This window comes from Hemitrygon akajei, chromosome 2 (assembly GCF_048418815.1).
Source record: "Hemitrygon akajei chromosome 2, sHemAka1.3, whole genome shotgun sequence".
Taxonomy (NCBI): Eukaryota; Metazoa; Chordata; class Chondrichthyes; order Myliobatiformes; family Dasyatidae; genus Hemitrygon; species Hemitrygon akajei.
In genome coordinates, this window is record NC_133125.1 from 212,831,972 (window position 1) to 212,855,352 (window position 23,381).

Sequence of the window (23,381 nt, forward strand, 5' to 3'; positions counted from 1 at the left end):
AGTCTCCTGTATATAACATATATAAATTAAAATAATTTAGTAGTACAAAAAGATTATAAAATAGTGCGTTTATTGTCCATTCAGAAATCTGTTAGAGGGGAAGAAGTTGTTTCTAAAATGTTAAGCGTGGGTCTTCAGGCTCCTGTACTTCCTCCCTGATGGTAGCAAGGTCCTGGTTGAGGAGGTCCTTAATAATTTCAAGTGTGGGTGGTAGTCAGTGCTCGCCAAGCTAGTGATGTGTGGATGCTGTGAAAGAAGGAAAAGAGATGATAACAGAGTTCCTTCACAACCTGCCAGAAGAACTCTTTGGTTCGAGTGGATATTAAGACAGGGTTGGAGTTGAAGTTCGACTCGCCAATCACATGCTTGACCTTTGGGCCTCGACTTGCACTGACTTCTGACGGGCTCTCATGACTCCTTCAGGCCTCGACCTCCTGACTTGGACCTTCAGGTTTTTAACTCCGAGCGAACCAAGCACTGGACTGTGACTCAAGTTGAGTCTGTGGTGAGGAAGGCAAATGCAATGTTAGCATTCATTTCAAGAGGACTGGAATATAAAAGCAAGGATGTAACACGGAGGCCTTCTAAGGCACGGGTCAGACTGCATTTGGAGTACTGTGAGCAGTTTCAGATCCTGTATCTCAGGAAGACATGCTGGCATTGGGGAAGGGTCCCAACATTGATGCCAGCAATTTAATGCCTTACGTGTGAGGAGTGTTTGATATCTCTGGGCCTGTCCTCGATGGAGTTCAGACAGATGTAGAGGGGATTTCATTGACTCCTACAGGATACTGAAAGGCCTAGACAGAGTGCACATGAAGAGGACATAGTCTCAGAATAAAGGGACATACTTTTAGAACGGAGAGTGTGGAATTCGTTGTCTCAGAGTGCTAATGGGTTTATTTAAGGAAAAGATTGATGAATTAGAATTAGAGTCGGGGCACCATGTTAGCATAGAATTAGAACAATACTAATATAGCTCGGGGCATCAGAGTTCTGAGTTCTCTGAAAGAAACTTTTTATGCTCTTTTCCATGTGTGCATGGGTTTCCTCCGGGTGATTCGATTTCCTCCCACAGTGTAAAGATCTGCTGGTTAGAAGGCTAATTGTCATTGTAAATTGTCCCGTGATTCAGCCAGGATTAAGTTGTTGGGTTGCTGGGCGGTGGAGTTTGTTGTGTGGGAATGACAAGTTCTGTGCTGTATTTCTAAATAAAATAAAATTAAAAATTAAATTGATATCATTGGCATATGTTGTGATATTGATTGTTTTGTGGCAGCAATACAGTGTAATATATAAACATTATATAAATTACAATTAGAAATTGTTACGTACCCCGTAACTGGGTCACTTACCAGCAAAGATAGAGAGGTCCGTTGAAGTCTGATGGTACTATTTTTAACCGTATTTATTGATAAAAATACACAAAATAATATCAAGGCAAACTTACAGATAATATACGTCGTCAATACTAAATCTAAAAGCGTGGGTCTAATAGTAATCAATAAGAAATAGCTCTATCGTTGTCTAGGGGATAATGTATTGTCCGATGGAAATATAAAAGTCACTCAGTTCATTCAAGCTGCAGCTTTTGGGTTGGAGAGAAAGACGGGTTAAAACTTGCCCATTCCTTTTATGATGTCAATCCTTCAAGAGTCGTTGGGAGTTGATTTCCCCGTTGTTAGCAAAAAACCGTTCTGCCGTGGTACAGGGTCCACCGATTCCGGGGCAAGCGGAAAAGGACGCATTTGGCCTTCCACTGGTTTTTGCTATTACGGGATTGTTAGCGCTTCTTCTGGTGCGTCTGAGGGGCTGTTCCCACAGACCCTCTTTTTATCCTGACTCACAGGGTCTCAGGTGTCAATCAGGTTGGGATGACATAATCCCTCCACCAACCTCCCCCTCGGTTCATTGCCTGGGGCTTTGATTGCATCGTACACGATGCAATACACAAGTCCGTCTCCAAGAGACAATAGCCGGTATCAATGGGTCCGCCTTTCGGAGGCCAGGACACATTCCAACTCTTTGTGGATTCTGCATGTCTTTCTCTCATTTCCTGGGTCTCCTGAACTGACTTACTAGTGATCTTGCGATTCTCACAAAGGAAGGGGGCTACCCCGCACCCTTCGGCCCCTCAGAGCTGTGGCACATTCATAACAAAATGTACATGGACAATTACATTTAATAAGTAGTGCAAAAAGAGAGCAGGACAGAGATGAAGGCAGGTTCTTGATTGATGAGGGGTGTTTAAGTGTAATAGGGAGAATGGGGTTAAAGAAAAGCAATATCAACCAGAATTGAACAGTCTAGTTCTGCCCCTGTATCTTGTTGTCTGATGGAGTGTGGGAAGCACGACATGGTGCTTGATGGAATTAATGGGCTTTGGTCCTCTCTATCTGCAGATGCTGGAAATTTGAAAGAAAGTAAGCACGTCAAGATGTATAAACAATGGCCAACATAACTGAAGCAAGTATCTCACTTTTTTGTATTCATTTCTCTTGGGCAGGTGAATGACAGATAAAGATGATGCTTAGAATAAAAAGAGACGGTTGGATAGAAATGCAAACCAGACTGATAAGTAAAGAGTTTGATCTGCCAATTGACAGGAAAGTAACATCTTCAGTTGGTTTCGCAGAAAAGAAAGCTGAAATATTTTTGTATAATGTATATATCATTTATATTGTCTGTAGTTATGTGTCTGTGATGCTACAAGACAGAGTTTTCACTGTACCCGTACCTCACTGTTCTTGATATTAATCTCGAGAATAGTTGCCCCACTTTTCACCACATTGCAGACATCCCGTGTCTATGGGGCTGGAGCTGGAGGCCTATGCTGCGGGTAAAGACTGTTTGTGCGAGGGAGGAAGGAGACTTGTTTTTGCTGTTACTGTTTTGTTGCTTGTTGTGTCTGTATTACCTGCTGGGCATTGTGGGCAGACTGTCTTGGTGCCAGTATGTGGGGCAGCAATTGTGAGCTGCCCCAGCACACGCTGTGGTGTATTGGTAGTTAAACAACGCACTTCATCGCATTTTCATGTAGGAGAGCGCCCCCCGCTGGTGGGGGTCTACCATGGATGTTGCGTCCTGGCTATCTACAGGGTGTATGCAAGCCGGGGCAACACAATGTGGAGAGCAAGATGCTGCCTCTGTATCAGGCTCCGCCGCTGATCGATCCAAAACTACAGCAGAGACCAGTACAGTTTGGCACCAGCATTGTCACAGGAGCTGCCAGTCTGTACTGAACTCAAGTAGGACAGCCATTTCCTCCCTCCCACTCACTCAGTTTTCCCCCTCACCTGACTTCCCCTATCACCGCTAGCTGGTACTCCTTCCACTCCCCCATTCAACTTCTTATACTGGCTTTCCCCCCATCCTTTCCAGTCCTGATGAAGGGTCTTGTCCCAAAACATTGACTCTTTATTCCCTTCCACAGATGCTGCCTATCCTGCTGAGTTTTCCCAGCATTTTGTGAGTGCTGCTCTGATTTATATTAAACCTGGTTCTGATTCTGAGAAGAAACCTTTGTTAGGTCAGATCATTTGGCCGTACTCCTGCTACCTGCACCCAGACAGGGCCTGAACAGCAAGGCTCCAGAGAGCAAGACAACGAAGAGGAGGTTGCAGGAGGCAGAGAAACAGTTACAGGATTGCCTCGAGTCAGTGGACTGGGCTGTGTTCAAAAACTCAACTGAGGACCTGAATGACTACACCAGGGTGGTCCCAGACTTTATTAAAATAGCTGTGGATGAGTGTGCCCCCAGTCAGCAGTCCTGGATAAACAATGAAATACAGAACATGCTGAGAGCCAGATCAGAGGCATTCAAGTCCGGAGATCGACAATGCTACAAGAAGTGCAGGTATGATCTACAGAAAGCCATCTCTGGGGCAAAGTGGAGATTCTGGAATCAATGTGGGATCTCGACAGCTCTGGCACTGTTTGAATGCCATAACCTCCTACAAAGCTAAATCCTGTGACATATGGGAAGCGGTGCTTTGCTTTCAGATGAGCTCAATGCCTTGTACACTGGCTTTGACCACCAGAGCTGGGAGGACCAATTGCATCCCCCATGTCACCCGATGAACCTTTGGTCTCAGTATCTGAAGATGACACGCGAGCTGCCTTCAAGAGAGTGAATCCAAGGAAAGCAGCCGATCCAGGTGGAGTACCTGGCCGAGTACTGAAGACCTGTGTTGATCACCTGGCTGACAGATATCTTCAACGTCTGGCTCCAGCAGTGTGTGGTACCCATCTGCTTCAAGCTGGCTTCAATCGTACCGGTGCTCAAGCAGAACATGGGAACCTGTCAAAATCTATCGCCCAGTGACACATACGTCCACAGTGACGAAGTGTCTTGAGAGGCTGGTGTTGAAGATGATCGGCCCCTGTCTGAATGGCGACTTGGATCCGCTCCTATTCACATACTGATGCACCAGGACCACAGCGGATGCTATCTCATTGGCTCTTCACATAGAGTCATGCGTTCATCAGGATTCCAGCTCGACATTTAACACCATCATCCCCTCAAAACTTTTCAGTAAACTCGAAGATCTAGGCCTCAATACACTTCTGTGCCAGTCGATCCTAAACCCGTCTCATGCTGTTTGGACAAGCAACAGGCACAAAATGCTGGTGGAATGCAGCAGGCCGGGCAGCATCTATAGGAAGAAGAGCCAGCATTTTGTGTGTGTTGCTTGAATTTCCAGCATCTGCAGATTTCCTCGTGTCATGCTGTTTGGAGACGGGAGCTGTGCCGCAGCGGCTGCTGGTGGATTCCTGGTGCTCCCAGCACTCCAACAGACTGAAGGCCAAGGGAGAACAAGGCACAAAGGTAAACTCATGCTTTAGAAAATAAGAAATAGGAAATGGCGTGGCCATTCGTCCCCTCACAGCAGACCTGCCCTTCAGTCACAACAAGGCTGATCTTTAACCTCAGTGTCACTTTCCTGCATCATCCGCGTCATACCGGAGTCCCTAAAACTTAGAAACCCCATCTCAGGTGACCTTTTACTTTACGTCTGTGATCCCCTGGTTCCACACCCAGCCAGGTTCTCATTCCAGCCTCTACCCTGTCAATACAGACAGACCACCTCTTATTCTTCCAAGTTTGAAACTGGCCCAGTCTGTGTAATTTTTCCGAGGCCACCACCATATCCCTCCAAATCAATCTGGGAAATCTCTTCATTCCCTGCATCCCACAGGCTGACTCTGGGAGGAGACCAGACCAGTGCACAGTATTCCATGGACGATCTTACCAGGGCCAAATGCAACTTCAGAGCAGATCTTCAGTCTTGTATTCACACCTTCCTTCCCAATGAAAGCTCTCCATTTAATATAAAAGTCAAACAGTGAATGGATAAGGCACACCCTCACCCGTGAATTTAAAGGGCAGATATTGTAACAGATTTCCCTGGGGCCAGGCACAAGGTGGAAAGAAAATCCCTGTGTAGGTGGTGGCTGTCCCAGTTTACTGAGAGCGGGGCTGAGTGAAAGATGAAGGGAAAGAGGCTCTGGGCTGGGGAGTGAGTGAGTGGAAAGGAAATGAGTTGACAGTTAACATGAATGAGAGGAGGGAGAGGGCAGGAGGGATACTGATCCCCAGAGGAGTGAGTGGGAAGGAGAGCTGTATGCAGGGATGACAGGAATGTGACATGTGGGGTGCAGCAAAGAGAGGGTTGTGAGAGTGTTTGTAGGTGAGGGATCTGAGGACAGCTCGCAAGAGGAGAAGGGGCAGAGAAGGAGAGGAGATATGGTGACGAGATGGATCAAGGTGGAGAATAGGATTTTGATCTCTCTGCACTTGTGACACATCGGGCAGCAACCTGGCTGTTTATTTAGCATTTTGTCTGTGTTTACGAGGCCGACCCAGCACGGATGGAAAGCGTGCAAGGAGCTGATCAGATTCGAACCCGGGACCACTCGCCTCGAAGTCCAGTTGCCACTCCGCCACCGGCCGGGCCTCACATCAGAGCAGGTCTGTACAGGGAGGAAGTCAGGAAGATTTCCCGCAGATGTGTCTGAGTAATCCCAGTGTATCCAGCACCTCACAATGTCACGTTGCATTAAACCCCACCCCCACCCTATCATGTAATGAGCTAATATGAATGTAAATGTGTCTGAGTAATCCCAGTGTATCCAGCACCTCACAATGTCACGTTGCATTAAATCCCACCCCCACACTATCATGTAATGAGCTAATATGAATGTAAATGTGTGATTCAGCACTGTCACAGGCCTCCGTTCTGAAAAACAACCCTGCATTACCACCGTCTGCCTCCGACCACAGGTGAGGTTTGTATCCATTTGGCCAGTTCACCCGGGATCCCACGCTGAACTGTGTTTAATGTTTTTAAATATCTCATCTGGTGCCCCACCAATCTTTTCCCTGTTTTCTCACAAGGTCCGAGGGTGGACAAAGTCATGCTGAAAGGATTTGTACAGCTTTATGTGTTTAAAACTTAAAGTCAAGGTTTATGACATAAAGTTAGTGCCTCCTCTTTGGTCATGCTTCAGGACATTACCATACTCCTTCCTGAATCCCTCAGCTTCCCTGCCCTTGTCCACGGTACACACAGACAAGGAGTCTGACCTTACCCATCTGCCAGAGCTCCAACAGTGATGATCACACTGATCCTTAAGGAGACCCCCTTCTCCCTGTTACCAAAGCTATTCAGTCTCCTTTGTCGCCTCCTGATGACCCTGTCAAGTTACCACTCTGTCCATTGTACTGCTGAATGATTTGCATGATACAACCTGCCTTAATCTGACAAGTTCCTGTTGCATACCATCAACATTCACCTTGCTCCAGTTCAAAATGAGTCCACTACTTTTATAACTATTTAAACACGAATAGAATAATGATCACTGATCCTAACTTGCTCCCCCACTGACACGTCAAACATTTGCCCAGCCTCACATCCTGAGAGGAGGTCAAGTGTCACCCCTTCTCTAATCGGTCATCTGCACGTTGCTTGTGAAAACATTCAGACACACTTTACAAATTCTACCCCGTCAAATCCCTCAGCATTATATCTGCCACAGTCAATATCAGGGAAATTGAAGTCGCTCTCTAACGCAACCCTAATATTCCAACAGTTATCTGCAATCTCCCTACATACCGATTCTTCTGATATTCACTGACTCTTGGGGTTCAATAGTAAATACCAGTTAAGTGTTCACTCCTTACTTATAACCCGTCTCACTGGCCTTTCCCCCCAGGGATATCTCTCTAGTTACTGCAGTGATGCTCTCCCTAATTAACATCATGACGACAACTCCTCTATTACCTTCACTTCTATCATGCCTGTCCCGTCTGTACTCCAGAACACGGAGCTGCCCGTCCATTAACCAGATTTCAGCAATGTCTGTGATATCATAAACCCATGTCCCACTATCTCAGATGGAGAGAAAGAGACACTGGAAGTCTGAGAGTCAGAGTGGCAGAAAGAAATCGACAATGGGAGGAATGTGTTAAGTTCTTTGACCCAGTTGAGGGTCTTTTGGCAAAAGGAGTGGGGTTCACCGGGAGTGGGGTTCAGCGGGACTGAGGGGATATACTGAGGTGGGGAGAGACGCTGCAGAGAAGGGGAGTGTCGAGGCTCAGAGGACAGAGCGGAAAGGACTAAGACTGAGGGGATATACTGAGGTGGGGAGAGACGCTGCAGAGAAGGGGAGTGTCGAGGCTCAGAGGACCGAGTGGAAAGGACTAAGACTGAGGGGATATACTGAGGTGGGGAGAGACGCTGCAGAGAAGGGGAGTGTCGAGGCTCAGAGGATGGAGTGGAAAGGAGTGTTCTGTGAAAGAAATGAAGGAGCAGTAAGTCGGGTTTGCAGTGAAAGTTTTGGAGGAGAGAGGGTCCGAGGGCAGCTGTATCGTGGTTAAGGAGTGAGGGAGACCCTGAAAGAGAGATGGATTGAGATTGGGAGAAGTCACGGGCAGGCCAGAGCAAAGAGAGGAGGTGGCGGTGGGTAATAATTACTGTGTCTCAGCCCAGCTGTGTGGGTGCGTGTGTGTGTGTGTGTGTGTGTGTGTGTGTGTGTGTGTGTGTGTGTGTGTGTGTGTGTGTGTGTGTGTGTGTGTGTGCGTGAGTGTGTGTGAGTGTGAGTGTGTGTGTGTGTGTGTGTGTGTGTGTGTGTGTGTGTGTGTGTGTGTGTGTGTGTGTGTCTGTGTGCATGAGCGGTGGGGGGGGGGGGGGCGGCAGTACGGTTTGGTAAGGGAGTGCACACAATACATGCCTGTGTAGCTCTCTCTCTGTGACTGTCAGCAATCAAGTCTCACAATGTAAACTTTGAAGGAATGTTTGATGATCAAACATTACAACCAGTGGTGCATGTGAGCTCGATTTCAACGTTTAGGAGAAGTTTGGAAGGGTACATGACTAGTGGGGATATGGAGGGTGATGGTCCCAGTGCAGGTCAATGGGGGTAGGTCGATCAATTAGTTTCAGCATGGACTAGATGGGCTGAAGGGCCTGTTTCTGTGCTGTACTTCTCTATGACTGTCAAAGTGGGAGATACAAACAACATCTACACATCACAGGGCTGATCCAGGAACGTTGTTTTCAGTAACTGAGCTGTCTGGAAGGAGGATCACAATAAGGGATGTTTCTCCAATCTAATTAGGGCTATTCACCATGGTTTTGTGTGTGGGAACTCACACGATCCGGAGGATCCCTGAGGAAAGGACGGTAAATGTTGTTTACATGGATGATAGCAGTGCCTTTGAGAAGAAGCTCAACATGATGCCACACCTGTCATTTGAAATAAAGGGTGTGTTTTACATGTACACAGTCTGAGATCTACATTGGACCAACATTACTGAAGATTAAACTTTGAGGAACAAAACCAGGCAGCCATCTAATTGCCGGCTTCAATGCAGAGAGGTGTGAATACAGGAATAAAGATCTCCACTTTGGGGTCCTGGTGGGACTGCACATGGAACCTCTGGTCTCCCTCCCAGAGAGAGTCTGTGGGATAATGGGAATGAAGACAAAGTTTCCCAGATTGCTCTGGAGGGTGAGGTATTGTCATCAAAGAGATCAGACTGGCTGGGCCTGTCTCAAAGTTAGAAGAGTAAGAGGTGGACTGACTGAGACAGACACAGTCTCACAGGGTATTGACAGGGCAGAGGCAGGAATGAGGTTTCACCTGGCTGGTGTGTGGAACCAGAGGTCCCAGACTCAAAATAACAGGTCGCCTCAGCAGGACTGAGATGAGAAATTTCCCCACCCAGACTGGGGTGAAACTTTGGAATTCTCTCCACAAGGTTTCTGGATTTTCATGGCTCAGTGATGAGCTCAGTGTCAGTTTCCCTGGGGTCAAAGATCAGCCATGTTCAGAGTGAAGGGAAGGGTAGGACAGGCACAAGGGGAAGAATGGCCACATTTTGCATCTTTTTTTATCATCTTAAAACACAAATCTACATTTGTGTTTTTTAATTTTTTGATCTTCAGTCTGTTGGGTTACACAGGGGAGCGGTAACCAATGCACTCCGTGTAGAGCATCCTCTGTACCCCGTGTTGACTGTATTCACTCCACTGTCCCCAGTGTTAGTAACAGGATGCAGAGTTTGTTGTGTTCATTGTTTTTGTATCCAGTGAGAAACACGTCTGTGTAAGCACCCGGGACACTTTACTGCATTTACACAGCGACTGTACCTAAATACCAGTTGTTGTTGTTGACTGCTGCGTTCTCAACTGCTGAACACAGAACATTGAACAATACAGCACAGGAACAGGCCATTCGGCCCACAAGTCTGTGCTGAACATTGTGCCAATTCAATCTCATCCCATCTGCCTACAGACAGTCCTCAACCCTCCATTCCCTGCCTGTTCATGTGTCTGTCTAAATGCCTCTTAATTGTTGTTTTATCTGTTTCCACCACCTTCCCTGGCAGCACGTTTAGGATCTCAGAATTCTCTGTGTAAAATTAAACTTTCCTCCTTTAAACCTTCTGCACTCATCTTATGTTTACTCCCTGTAGTATTAAACATTCCCACGGCGAGGATGAAGAGACTCTTACTGTCTATCATGTCTGTGTCAGTTGTGTTGACTCTTTCCTAGAGAGCTGCTAGACTTTTCCTGAACTTCTGTGCCTTGTGGTCTGTCAGTCTGGGTTCCCTGCCGGATAAAGGATTCGGAGTGTGGACACGAGTAATTCTCCACAGCTCCTGCTGGACACTGGTGAGCACTGAGTGTGCTCTTGGTCTCTGTTCCCGACCGGTGAAAGCAGAGTGTGAGAGCGAATAACTGGAGCGATTCCGCCACCTGCTGGCCGCATAGGGAACCGCACCTTCTCCAGCTGTCTGCCGGGGTTCGGGGGGACACGCTTTCACTCCGGAACTGCTGTGACGGACGAGGCCAATGAGCTGCCGCGTAGGATGAGTGTAAGAGTATAGGTAATGGTTGGTGAGGACTTGGTGAGCCGAAGGGCCTGTTTCTGAGCTGCATTTTGTATTATTAAAAAAATCGTAATAAAAATATATACAATATATGGTTCAAAATGTTTTACTTTCTTAGTGCAAGAAACGTCATATTATAGTAGGTGAATTTCACTCTCCGCATATTGACTGGGAATGAATCCCACCCCTTAAAAGGGCTAGAAGGGATAGAGCTTGTCAAATGTGTTCAGGTAACTTTCCTTTATCATGTAGAAGCCCCAACCAGAGAGCTTGCGATACTGGATCTGTTATTAGGGAATGAGATTGGACAGGTGACAGAAGCTTGTGTAGGGGAACACTCTACATCTAGTGATCACAGTGCCATTAGTTTCAAAGTAAAGATGCAAAATGATAGCTCTGGTGCATTCTAAATTGGAGAAAAGCCAATTTAAATAATCAGAAATAATCTGGCAGGTGTGTATTGGGACAGGCTGTTTCCTGGCAAAGGTGTACTTGGTAAGAGGGAGGCCTTCAAAAATAAATTTTTGAGATGGGGGAGATCTTAATGTTTTTTTCATTTGTATTTACTCAGGAGATGGACACAGAGTCTATAGAAAGGAGGCAAAGCTGCATCAACTTCATGGACCCTGTACAGATTACAGAGGAGGAGGTTTTTGTTACCCTGAGAGAAATCAGGGTGGATAAATCCCCAAGGCCTGACAAGGTGTTCACCTGGACCCTATGGGAGGCAAGTGCAGAAATCGCCAAGGCACTAGAAGAGATAATTAAATCATCCTTAGTGAGAGGAGAGGTACCAGAGGATTGGAGGATAGCCAATGTTAATCTGCTGTTTTAAAAACAGCTCTAAGCATAAACCAGGAAATCATAGGCCAGTGAGTCTGAAATCAGTTGTGGGAAATTTACCAGAAGTACTCTAAGGGAATACATAACTATTTAGATAGACATGGGCTGGTGAACGATAGTCAGCATGGTAGGTCATGTCCTACCAATCTTACAAAGGTTTTCAAGGAAGTTACCAGGGAAGTGGGAGAAGGCAAGGCAGCTGATGTTGTCTACATGGACTTTAGCAAGGTATTTGACAAGGCCCACAGTAGAAGCTGCTCAAGATGGTTCAGTTGCTCGGCATTCAGAATGAGGTAGTAAAATGGATCAGACATTGACTTTGTGGGAGATGCTGGCGTGTGGTTGTGTGTGGTGTGGTGTCTGACTGGAGGCCTGTGACTCATGGAGTACTACAGGGATTGGTGGTTGTCATCCATATCAATGATCTGGAGAATAATGTAGTTAACTGGATCAGGAAATCTGCAGATGATACCATGATTGTGAGTGTATTGTACAGAGAGGAAGGTTATCATGGCTTGCAGAAGGATCTTTATCAGCTGGAGAAATGAACTGAAAATGGCTGATGGAATTTATTGCAGAGAAGTGTGAAGTTTTGCACTTCAGCAGCACCAACCAGGGTAGGTCTTACACAGTGAACAGTAGGGCACTAAGGATGGTGAACCCAAGTCCATAATGCATTGAAAGTGGTGTCACAGGTAGATAGGGTTGGAAATAAAGCTTTTGTCACACTGGCCTTCATAATCAATGTATGAGTACAGGAGTTGTGATGTTATGTTGAAGTTGAATAAGACATTGGTGAGGCCTAATTTGGAGTATTGTGTGCTGTTTTGGTCACCTACCTATAGGAAAGTTGTAAACAAGGTTGAAAGAGTACAGAGAAAATTTACAAGGATTTTGCTGGTTCTCGACGATCTGAGTTAAAAGGAATGATTGAATAGGTTTGGTCTGTGTTCTTTAGAATGTGTAACACTGAGGAGATTTGATAGAAGCATTTCAAATTATGAGAGGTAGAGATGAGGTAAATGCAAGCAGGCTTTCTCCACTGAGGTTGGGTGGGGCTACAACCAGAAGTCATGAGTAAAATGCTTAAGGGGAATACAAGGAAAATCTTCTTCAGTCAAAGGGCTGTGAATGTATGGAATGAGGTGCCAGCAGAAATGGTGCATGCCAGCTCAATTTCAGCATTTAAGAGAAGTTTGGATAAGTACGTGGATGGTAAGTGTACGGAGGACTATGGTGCTGTTTCAGGTGTATGGAGTAGGCAGTTTAAGTTGTCTCTGCATGGAATAGATGGGCCGAAGGGCCTGTTCCCAAGCTGTACTTTTCTATGGCTCACATGGTCAATGTGTAAAGGGGGTTTCTTCTTTTTTCTTTGTTACTGTGTATGTAATCAAAATGGCTTCTTTGTTTTGTTAAAAGTAGGAATGCTTCTTTGTTGCGAGAGAGTGCTGGAAGCTTGTTTGGGTTAAAATTTACTGATAACGAGAATTGTATTCCTTTGTAAACCAATTGGGATTAATGTTGTTCTTTCTTCTGAGTCTGTAAGCTATTGTTGGCAGGATTTTGGGGAGATCGGCGCGAGGGGTTGAGAGAGAGAGGACGCGATGCTGTAAGCTGGGCGAGGAACGGACCTCAAGCGGGGGTCCAAGGCCAGGAGGTACTCCGAGGAGAGGAGATAAAGCTAGATGTGCTTGGTTGACCACTTCGGATGGTCCTGAGCTGCGAGTCGAGGAGTTCGGAGGGGATCGAATGGTGGCCAGAAGACTTCAGTAATTGAGCTCCAACGGTTGTGCACGAAGTGGTTTGGACTTTGATAAGTTTGGCGCCTTTTCTTTATTTTTTTCATATATACTGTATCGTTATTAATCACTTAGTTATAGTAACCTTTGTAAATTGAACTCATTTAATCGCATAAGGTGTACTGTCTGTTTTTGGGCGAGGCAGGGACATCACACAGCATCCACACAAGCTGATTACCCAGTTTGGCGGGGCCGAAGGCTGCTCCCCCTAGACGAGAACGAGCTGAGCGAGCCTGAGGCGACCCAGGGGGTTACATTGTGGGGTGCTCGTCCGGAATTGATTTCTGTGGAAGCTGTGTGATCACCCTCTTTAAATTATGTCCAGCCCTAAAGGGGTGGAGCGGACCTCTCAGTTGTTGGGTGAGTGGCAGTGCTTGGCTGAGGGAAAGCGACAGGGATTGGTTGAAAGTTTGAGTAGGCGGGATGGTGACGTTGTTAGAACTGTCGGGTACAATTACCTCGAAGTGACAGCTGCCAGTTCCGGGCAAGTGTGGGAAAATGCGTTTGGTTCGACTAGAGGTCAAATGACGCAGCTGGGGGGCTTATCATATCCGTGGCAGGAGATTGGTGGAAAGTTTTTAGGGTATCCCTTTTGGCTAGGGGGGGGGGCAGGTAAATAGCTTGCAGTACCAGGGGGATTTGTCAAGGGGATCAGCTCCTCCCCCAGTAGTTCAGTTGATCCGAGAGCTGTCGGGAAACTTAGAGGAGGCCCAGTGGGGGACCGGCTTGGGGTCTCTGGGGGAGCACGTTCCCAGCGATGTACCAAGGAACTCCCGAAAGGAACAGACCCTATTCCTGAAGGCTTAGAGGGACCAAGCACACAGGTGTTGTTACGGATGGATGGAAGTCAAGTTAAGGCCATCCTCGACACCGGGGCGCCGGTTAAGTTACTGTACAGTTTGTTTTATAACCGTTATTGGAAGCATTTACCCTTGACGACATTGAGGGCACTGGAGATTTGGGGTACCAGTGCCGGTGATTATCTAGACGACGGTTGTTGGTCAGTGAAAATGGAGTTCTTAGAGGCAAATGTGGAGGTGACTGAGGTTCGTGAATCGTTAATGCTGATGTGTCTGGACACTGTTGAGACGGGCAGCGTTTCGGTTCTGGAGAGAACCAATATCCTGCTGGTGCGCTTGGGGGCCTGCCCGGAGGAGGCGGGTGAGCGCTGTTTGGAGGCATTGTCGATGCACCCAGAGTTTCGAGCTGCTTGTGCGGACGTGTGTAGCAGCATTGGGCCGATACCGAATTCAAACAAGAGCCGGTGGTGGTATGGCCTGGGGGAAGTATCTGAGGGTGAGACCCTCGCGAAATACCACGAGGGCGGGGAGTTGACCGCTGAAGACACCTCGGTGAGACAGAGGTTGCGGCGACTGGCCCATGAAGCCATGGAAGAAGTAGGCAGCGTGTGTGTGGATTATATTGCGCTGAAGAGGCGCACCGTCAGTGACCAGAATATGGCCCCGAGGGCCGAAGAGGCGATGGCCTATCTGAGTGATTTAAGGTGCGAAGTGGTTTAAGGTGCTGGATCTGAGGAGTGGATGTTGCCAGATCCCGATGAGTGAGGCCGACAAGGAGGAGACGGCCGTTATAAGTTCCCTATGAGTCTTCCGGTCCGAAAAGATGCCACAGGGCATATCCGGAGCCTTTGCAACTTTCCCGCGGGGCACGTGGAAGACCATGGGGGATGTGGAGGCGTTTGGAGTTTTGGCGTATGTGGATGATCTCTTGGTATTTGGATTTGCCTCAGGAGAATATGAAGTGAGGTCGTTGCAGGAGCGGCTGAGAACTACAGAGTTAAAGTGTTTTCTGGACACGTGCCAGGGCTGGCGAAGGTCGCAGCTCGTGAGTGTCTGTCTCTACGGAATCAAGTTTGAAATGAAGACGGAGAGACTGGAGAAAGTGATCTGGAACCATTTGGAAGACTTACAAGTTGGAGAGAACGAAGAAAGTTGTCTGACTGAGGGCAACCGCAAACTGAGAACCTGGAGAGGGGAGTTTGCGGAGGTGAAGAAATTACAGACAGATCTCGGCAGAGGGAAGCGGAAGCTTGAAGGGAACCTAAAGATGACCATCGACAGTTCAAATGAAGTGCAAAACCTGAAAGTTCATCTGGAAGAAGTCATGAGGAAGAAAAAACTGAAGAGAAGTGCAGTGAATACTGAACTGGAGGCTGACCAATCTTTAACTGCTGCTTTTCAGGTCGGGGTGGAAGAAGCCGTTGGAGTAACTGCGTCCCAGATTGAGATGGCCGGGATGCGTGAGTCAGAACTGCTGAGCCTGTGGCGAGAGTTGCAGGGGCCAGAGAAGAAGCTGATATCTCAATTGCAGGAGGCTGAAGAGACTGCAGGAGCAGTGCAGGCCACGTGTTTCCGTTTGGAGAAGATCAAACAGCAGCTACCGATCGCAGAAATGAGGAAGAATACAGATCCGATGGATAATGTGCTAGATGTGTGGTACATGCTGCCCTTTGCTGACTTTCCCTTGATTGAGGAAGAGACCTTTGGCCCTTCTCCCACTGAGTCAAGTGTAGTGGGGAGGGTTAGCTGTGTGCAGTGTGGGGCATGAGTGAGAGGTTGAGAGAGAAGTTGGTAGCGGGCCCAAGGTATCCCCAGTTGTGTCCTAGCCTGAAGGGTTTAGGTGAGGGGGTACGGAGGTCTCAGAAGGGTTAGGAAACTCCCAGATAGTTGGCCTATGTACCGCCTGAGGAGCAGGGCGTGAGGTTTACTGTGTGGGGAGGAGATGTCACTGTTTGTGTTTGGGTTAGGGTGTGTTGGCAGGAAAGGTGGCGAGTTATTTAATAGTCATGAGAACATGACTTTTATTTGGTGGGGGAGAGTGTAAGGGGATTTCTTCTTTTTCTTTGTTACTGTGTATGTAATCAAAATGGCTTCTTTGTTTTGTTAAAAGTAGGAATGCTTCTTTGTTGCGAGAGAGTGCTGGAAGCTTGTTTGGGTTAAAATTTACTGATAACGAGAATTGTATTCCTTTGTAAACCAATTGGGATTAATGTTGTTCTTTCTTCTGAGTCTGTAAGCTATTGTTGGCGGGCTTTTGGGGAGATCGGCACGAGGGGGTGAGAGAGAGAGGACGCGATGCTGTAAGCTGAGCGAGGAACGGACCCCAAGCGGGGGTCCAAGGCCAGGAGGTACTCCGAGGAGAGGAGATAAAGCTAGATGTGCTTGGTTGACCACTTCGGGTGGTCCTAAGCTGCGAGTCGAGAAGTTCGGAGGGGATCGAATGGTGGCCAGAAGACTTCAGTAATTGAGCTCCAATGGTTGTGTACGAAGTGGTTTGGACTTTGATAAGTTTGGCGCCTTTTCTTTATTGTTTTTCCTTCATATATACTGTATCGTTATTAATCACTTACTTATAGTAACCTTTATAAATTGTACTCATTTAATCGCATATGGTGTACTGTCTGTTTTTGGGCGAGGCAGGGAAATCACACAGCATCCACACCAGCTGATTACCCAGTTTGGCGGAGCCGAAGGCGGCTCCCCCTAGACGAGAACGAGCTGAGCGAGCCTGAGGCGACCCAGGGGGTTCCACTAGCCAATAATTTTAAAGAGGATACGATGAGATTCTTTAGATACATAAAGTATAAAAGAGAGGGGAGAGCAGATACTAGAATACAGGACAACAATGCTGGGGAGGGAATAATTGGGGACAACGAAATCGTGGAGGAGCTGAATAACTAGAGAAGGTTCTCAGGAAACTTTAAGGTCTGGAGGTAGATAAGTCAGCTGGACCAGATGGTGTACACCCCAGGGTTCTGAAAGTGGTGGCTGAAGAGATCATGAGGACATTTGTGATAATCTTGCAAGAACCAAGTGTTTAATTTGAGTAAGGGGAAATATGAGGCTATCAGGCAGGAACTTGGAAGCATAAATTGGAAACAGATGTTCCTGGGGAAATGTACGGAAAAATGTGGCAAATGTTCAGGAGATATTTGCGAGGAGAAGGGAAAGGATGGTAACCGTGATGTAAAAAGGCTGTTGTAAATCAAGTCCAGCAGAAAAGAAGTGCTTATGAAAGGTTAAAAAAAACTAGGCAATGATAGAGATCTAGAAGATTATAAGGCTAGCAGGAAGGAGCTTAAGAATTAAATTAGGAGAGCCAGAAGGTGCCAGGGAAAAGCCTTGGTGAACAGGACTATGGAAATCCCAAAGACATTATGTGAAGAGCAAGAGGATAAGACATGAGAGAAAAGGACCAATCAAGTGTGACAGTGGAACAGAGTGTATGAAACCAGCGGAGATAGCAGAGATACTTAATGAATACTTTGCTTCAATATTAACTACGGAAAAGGATCCTGCCAATTGTAGGGATGACTTACAGCAGACTGAAACGCTTGAGCTTGTAGATATTAAGGAAGAGGATGTGCTGGAGCTTTTGGAAAGCATCAAGTTGGATAAGTCACCGGGACCGGATGAGATATTCCCCAGGCTACCATGGGAGGCGAGGGAGGAGATTGCTGAGACTCTAGCGATGATCTTTGCATCATCAATGAGGATGGGGGGGGGGAGGTAGTTCCAAAGGATTGGAGGGTTATGGATGTTTTTCCCTTATTCAAAAAATGGAGTACGGATAGCCCAGAAAATTATAGACCAGTGAGTCTTACTTCAGTGGTTGGTAAGCTGAAGGAGAAGATCCTGAGAGGCAGGATTTATGAACGTTTGGTGAGGCATTATATGATTAGGAATAGACAGTATGGCTTGCTCAACAGCAGGTCATGCCTTATGAGCCTGATTGAATTTTTTGAAGATGTGACTAAACACATTGATGAAGGAAGAGCAGCAGATGTAGTGTATATGGATTTCTGCAATGCAGTTGATAAGGTACCTCATGCAAGGCTTATTGAGAAAGTAGGGAGGCATGGGATCCAAGGGGACATTGTTTGTGGATCCAGAACTGGCTTGTCCACAGAAGGCAAAGAGTGGTTGTAGATGGGTTATATTCTGCATGGAGTTCGGTTGCCAGTTGTGTGCCTCAGGGATCTGTGCTGGGACCCCTACTCTTCATAATTTTTGTAAATGACCTGGAAGAGGAAGTGGAGGGACGGGTTAGTAGATTTGCTGATGACACAAAGGTTGTGGTGTTGTGGATAGTGTGGAGGGCTGTCAGAATTTACAACAGGACATTGATAGGGCGCAAAACTGGGCTGAGAAGTGGCAGATAGAGTTCAACCCAGATAAGTGTGAGGTGGTTCATCTTGGTAGGTCAAACATGATGGCAAAATACAGTATTAATGGTAAGACTTTTGGCAGTGTGGAGGATCAGAGAGATCTTGGGCTCCGAGTCCAAAGGACACTCAAAGCTGCTGCGCAGATTGACTCGATGGTTAAGAAGGCATATGGTGCCTTTATCAATCATGGGATTGAGTTTAAGAGCTCAGAGGTAATGTTGCAACTATATATTCTCTGACCCGCTATCACTCCTTTCTAATGATGTACCAACAGAGCTACACCACTGCCTTTGCCTTCCTGCCTGCTGCTTCCATACAAAGTATATCCTTTGATGTTAAACTCCCAAATATAGCCCTCTTTCAGCCACGACTCACTGATGCCCACAACATCATAGCGACCATCTAATTGTGCCATGTGTTCATCCACCTTATTCCAAAAGCTATGTGCGTTTAAATACAGCACTTTAATTCCCTCTGTTCTTCGCCCTTTTGAATTTTGCCTCTGTGGTACAACTTACCTCTTTGCTTTGCATTTGTACCCTCTCATTGGCTTGTCCTTCCTTATTGCCATCATCTACTAGTAAATCTTCTGGCTCATCCTCTGCTCTAACATACTAGTTCTCATTCCCCTGCCGTATTAGATTAAATCACTCCCAACAGCTGTAATAAGTCAGCTTGCAAGAATATTGGTTCCCCTCGGATTCAAGTGCAGCCTGCCCCTTTTGCACATGTCCCACGCATTTCTCTGCCACCTCTTTCTATTCCTATCCTCACTGTCTCATGGCACAGTCAGAAATCACGAGATTACTACCTTTGAGGTCCTGCTTCTCAGTGGAAAGCAGCCAGTGAGTGAGTGGACCAGCGAAGGAGTGGAACTTTGAGGCTTTGACTTGAGACATTCTGGCAGTTTTGGCAGTTGGACTGTGCAATCAAGATTTGAATAGCTCAGCAGAAAGCAGTTCTTCTTCTTATTATTATTCTGTTGTTTTATGGCGGTTGGCAAACCAGCTGTAAGGTGCATTACCGCCACCTACTGGACTGGAGTGTGGATCGTTTGATAAACAGGAGGAATGAAAAGAATTGCATTCCTTAAATTCTATATAATAAACCAGAATCGTTCAGATACTTCATGATATAGGTCCGTATTTCTCTTAAACTCCTACTTAAAATGCAGTTGGTTTTTTTTTGCTTATCTGAAGCACTCCTATCATCTTCACTCTTTCTCTTTCATACTTCTTACGTTTTATCAATACATGTTCAACTGTTTCTGGTTGATTACAGTATTCACATAACCCAGTTGGATGTTTCCCTAATTTGTATAATGTGTAATTAAGACTTGAGTGTCCAATTTTTAAACGACTGATGATCACTTCTATCTTTTTATGCTCACCTTATATTCTTTGGTATCTGACTTGCCTTTGTATTTTGTACAGTTGTCTCCCTGTTTCACTCTCATCCCAGTGCTTCTGCCATGTCTCCTCAATACGTGTTTTTATAATGCTTTTGACTTCCGCTTTGCTTAGAGGAATCTGGACCTATATTATAGACGATTTGAGTGATTGTTGAGCTATAATGTCCACTTTTTCATTACCCACCACAGCAGAAAGCAGTTGATGAGACAATCAAGGTCAGGTGACCAAGCAGTTTGAAAAGCTCAAATAAATAAATAGAGGCGGAGCTGAAGCGGAGGGGCCAGATGAGAGCTACAGGGAGGTAGTCACACCTAGGCTGCCGAAAGCAGGTCATTGGGTGACATTCAGAGGAGGGGAAGTGAAGGACAGTAGACAGGTAGTGCAGAGCACCCCTGTAGCCATTCCCTTGAATAATAAGTATACCGTCCAGGATACTGTTGGCGAGGATGACTGCCCAGCATAGCCTCCGGCACTGAGGCTACATCCACACTACGCCGGATAAATCCGTAACCGAAGCTTTTTCTCTTCGTTTTTACCCTCCGTCCGCAGTAAAGCGGCGTTTTCGTTCCCCGAAACCGGAGCTTTTCAGAAACGCTTTCCAGGGTGGGTATTTTTGAAAACGCTGCTCGGGCAGATCAGTGTGGACGGGGTAACCGGAGACTTCTGAAAACGCTATCAGACGGCAGCGCGCTATTTCATTGTTTTCTTGAACGCAACCTAACAATTTCAGAACGGAGGGCAACGATACTGAAGCCAGAAGAGTTAGAAATGTACGCACCAAATACTTTGACCCATAACTTACTGAATAAATAAGTATACTGCACTCAGTTTGCCCTGTTTTCTGTCCTTGCTGGTATGAAGGTGGTTTACCTATTTATGCAAGTACTTCTCTGACAATAGACGTGTAACAGCCTAATGTAACGTTGTATGGAAATACAGGATAACACTGATGCAGACATTAAAGCATTTATACATTTAACAAGGTGCTTTATTAATGCAACAGAGTTAGTCAGTTTTTCAACGTTCGTCGTCAGCCGGGTCAATCTGTCCGTGAACTCCATGTCAGTTGCCGCCGTACGCTCCAATATTTGTTTTCTTTTTTACTTTTAAGTTCTCCTGCGCGAGAGCCAACAGCTGTCCGTCGTTTTAAGTTTTTCTAGTCAGTAACTACACAAACGCGCACTTCTACGGCGAGATTCGACACTAAACATTTCGTTTGTTTTTGGTAAATGTGTCATGCGCATGCGCAGCAGGAGGAAATTCGCTGAAACCTCTGTTTCAATGTGGACAGAGATATTTTCAAAAACGCATAGTGTGGATGCCTATCGTTTTTACGCGAAACCGGCGTTTTCAAAATTATCCGGTCGAGTGTGGATGTAGCCTGAGTCTGACCCTGTGGTGCAGAAGGATGGGACGGAGAAGAGGAGAGCTGTCGTCATTGGAGACTCTATAGTCACGGGAGCAGACAGGAGATTTTGTGGACGTGAGAAGGACACCCGCATGGTTTGTTGCCTCCCGGGTTCCGGGGTCCGGGGTGTCTCTGACCCGGTGCACACACTTTCTGCCAAGTGGAGTTGGTGGCAGTTATATACAGGCCTCCCGACAGTGGCTGGGAGGTGGATCACAGGTTACAACAGGAAATAGAAAAGGCGAGTCAAAAGGGCAATGTTATGGTAGTCATGGGAGATTTAACATGCAGGTCGATTGGGGAAAATCAGGTTGGTAATGGATCTCAAGATAGTGAGTCTGTTGAATGCCTTAGAAGTAGCTTTTTAGAGCAGTTAGTCGTTGAGCCTACAAGGGGATCAGCTATACTGTAATGAACCGGAGGTGATAAGGGAGCTTAAGCTAAATGAATCCTTAGGAAACAGTGATCACAATATGATTGCGTTCAACTTGGAATTTGATAGGGAGAAAGTAAAGGTTGAAGTGTCCAATTTAATGTATACAAAATACATTCTGAAATGCTTTTTCTTCGCAAAACGTCCACGAAAACATAGTGCCCCAAAGAATGAACGACATTTAAACATGAGAACCCCAAAGTCCCCCCCAGCACCCCCTCCCGCGCGTAAGCGGCAACAAGGCAACGATATCTCCCTCCACTTCCCCCACCCCCGGCAAAAAGAACGCCCACTACCGAGCACAAGTGTACGCGAGGCGATTGCAAAGACACAGACCGTGCAGTTACCCCAAAGTCTATCGCATTTCATCCGGCTTTCGACAAACCACAGGTTTGTCTTACATCCTAGTAAGAGAGAGGGAGGTATCCTTCAGTTTTCACAGCGAACGGGAGATATAACAACAGCCCGCTGGTTGACGATGTTAAAAAGTCAGTTTCGTCGCTTTTTACGAGCTCTGTGTCCGAAGATCGCAAATATCTCGCGTCTTCCGGCCCACAGTGAAAGATTTTCCGGCCTCCCCGACGCCAAACGAGTATCATGCCGTGACATTTACCCTCGATCCGCCCGTCTCCAGAGCCCCGAGACCTTAGGCTTCCAAACACAAGGCCGAATCTCAGGCCGAACAACAACGGCCGGTCCTGAAACCCCGAGAACGGATCCCATTCCCGCTCGGAACCATAGTTAAAGTCTCCAGGTCAGGGTCTTCAAAAGAACCCTGAAGGAATCTCGGCGGATATCGTGAAAACCCCTCAGCTCCCAGCCACAAGACAAAATAACATTCCCCATTGGTTAACAAATGAATACAATCCCGATATCAGCAAGTCTAAAGCTAAACAACTGCAAGAGAAAGCACTTATCATACAAAGAAGCATTCCTACTCTTAACAAAACAAAGAAGCCATTTTGATTAACCTACACAGTACATTGTACACTCTCCCCCCATCAGCAAATGTCATGCCCTCATGACATTACCAGAGTTCCCCAATGCTTCTTGCAACACACAAAACCCAACCCAGGTGCAGAAAGCAGCGACATAACTACCCAGAGCAGTAGAAATCACATTCGGTTCTCCTGGCAACACATGTCAACCGCTCCCAGGGGCGCCGACTTCTCTGAGATCTCCATACCCCTTCTACCGACCCTTCCGCCTCAGACCCCGCGGGGGACACTCTTGTCGGACCCTCATCCTCCCCCTCACTGGGCTCCCTCTTCACCTGCGAACCCTCTACCTCGGACACACCAGGTCTACCTGTCAGACCCTCACCCCCTCCCTCACAGGATTCCCCCCTCACCTGAGAACCCTCTGGCTCACGTTCGAGTTCCACCCTTTCTCCCACCAACGCTGGCTGCCTCTCCATCTGACCATCAACACCTTCCCTCCTCTCGCCCAACTCAGTATGAGAAGGACCAGGAGCCTCCTCTTCTGGTACTGGATCGTCAGCGAATGGGATCAGGGGCCACTCATCGGAGTCGTCATCTTCCGAATCGGTATCCATTCCCGGGTTAAGGACCCGTCTCGGCCCGTCAGCAGTGGGCTCTTCCCTCGCTCCGCGCCCTCGCAGGGTCTTTGTACTAGGCGCAACCTCCCATCTGGCTCCTTGTCCACTTGCACCGCTTGGCCCAGGGGCAGCAGGAGGTTCTGATGGAGTACCTTGATAGGCCCATTCCCATCCTCAGGCTTCACCCGGTAAACGGGTAGATTTGGCATCTGGCTCTCTATTACATAGGGGCTGGCCCCCCATCGATCTGCCAACTTGTGCTTACCAGGGAGTCCCAAATTCCGTAAAAGGACCCGGTCGCCCGGCAATAAGTGAGCAAACTTCACCTTTTGATCATATCTCC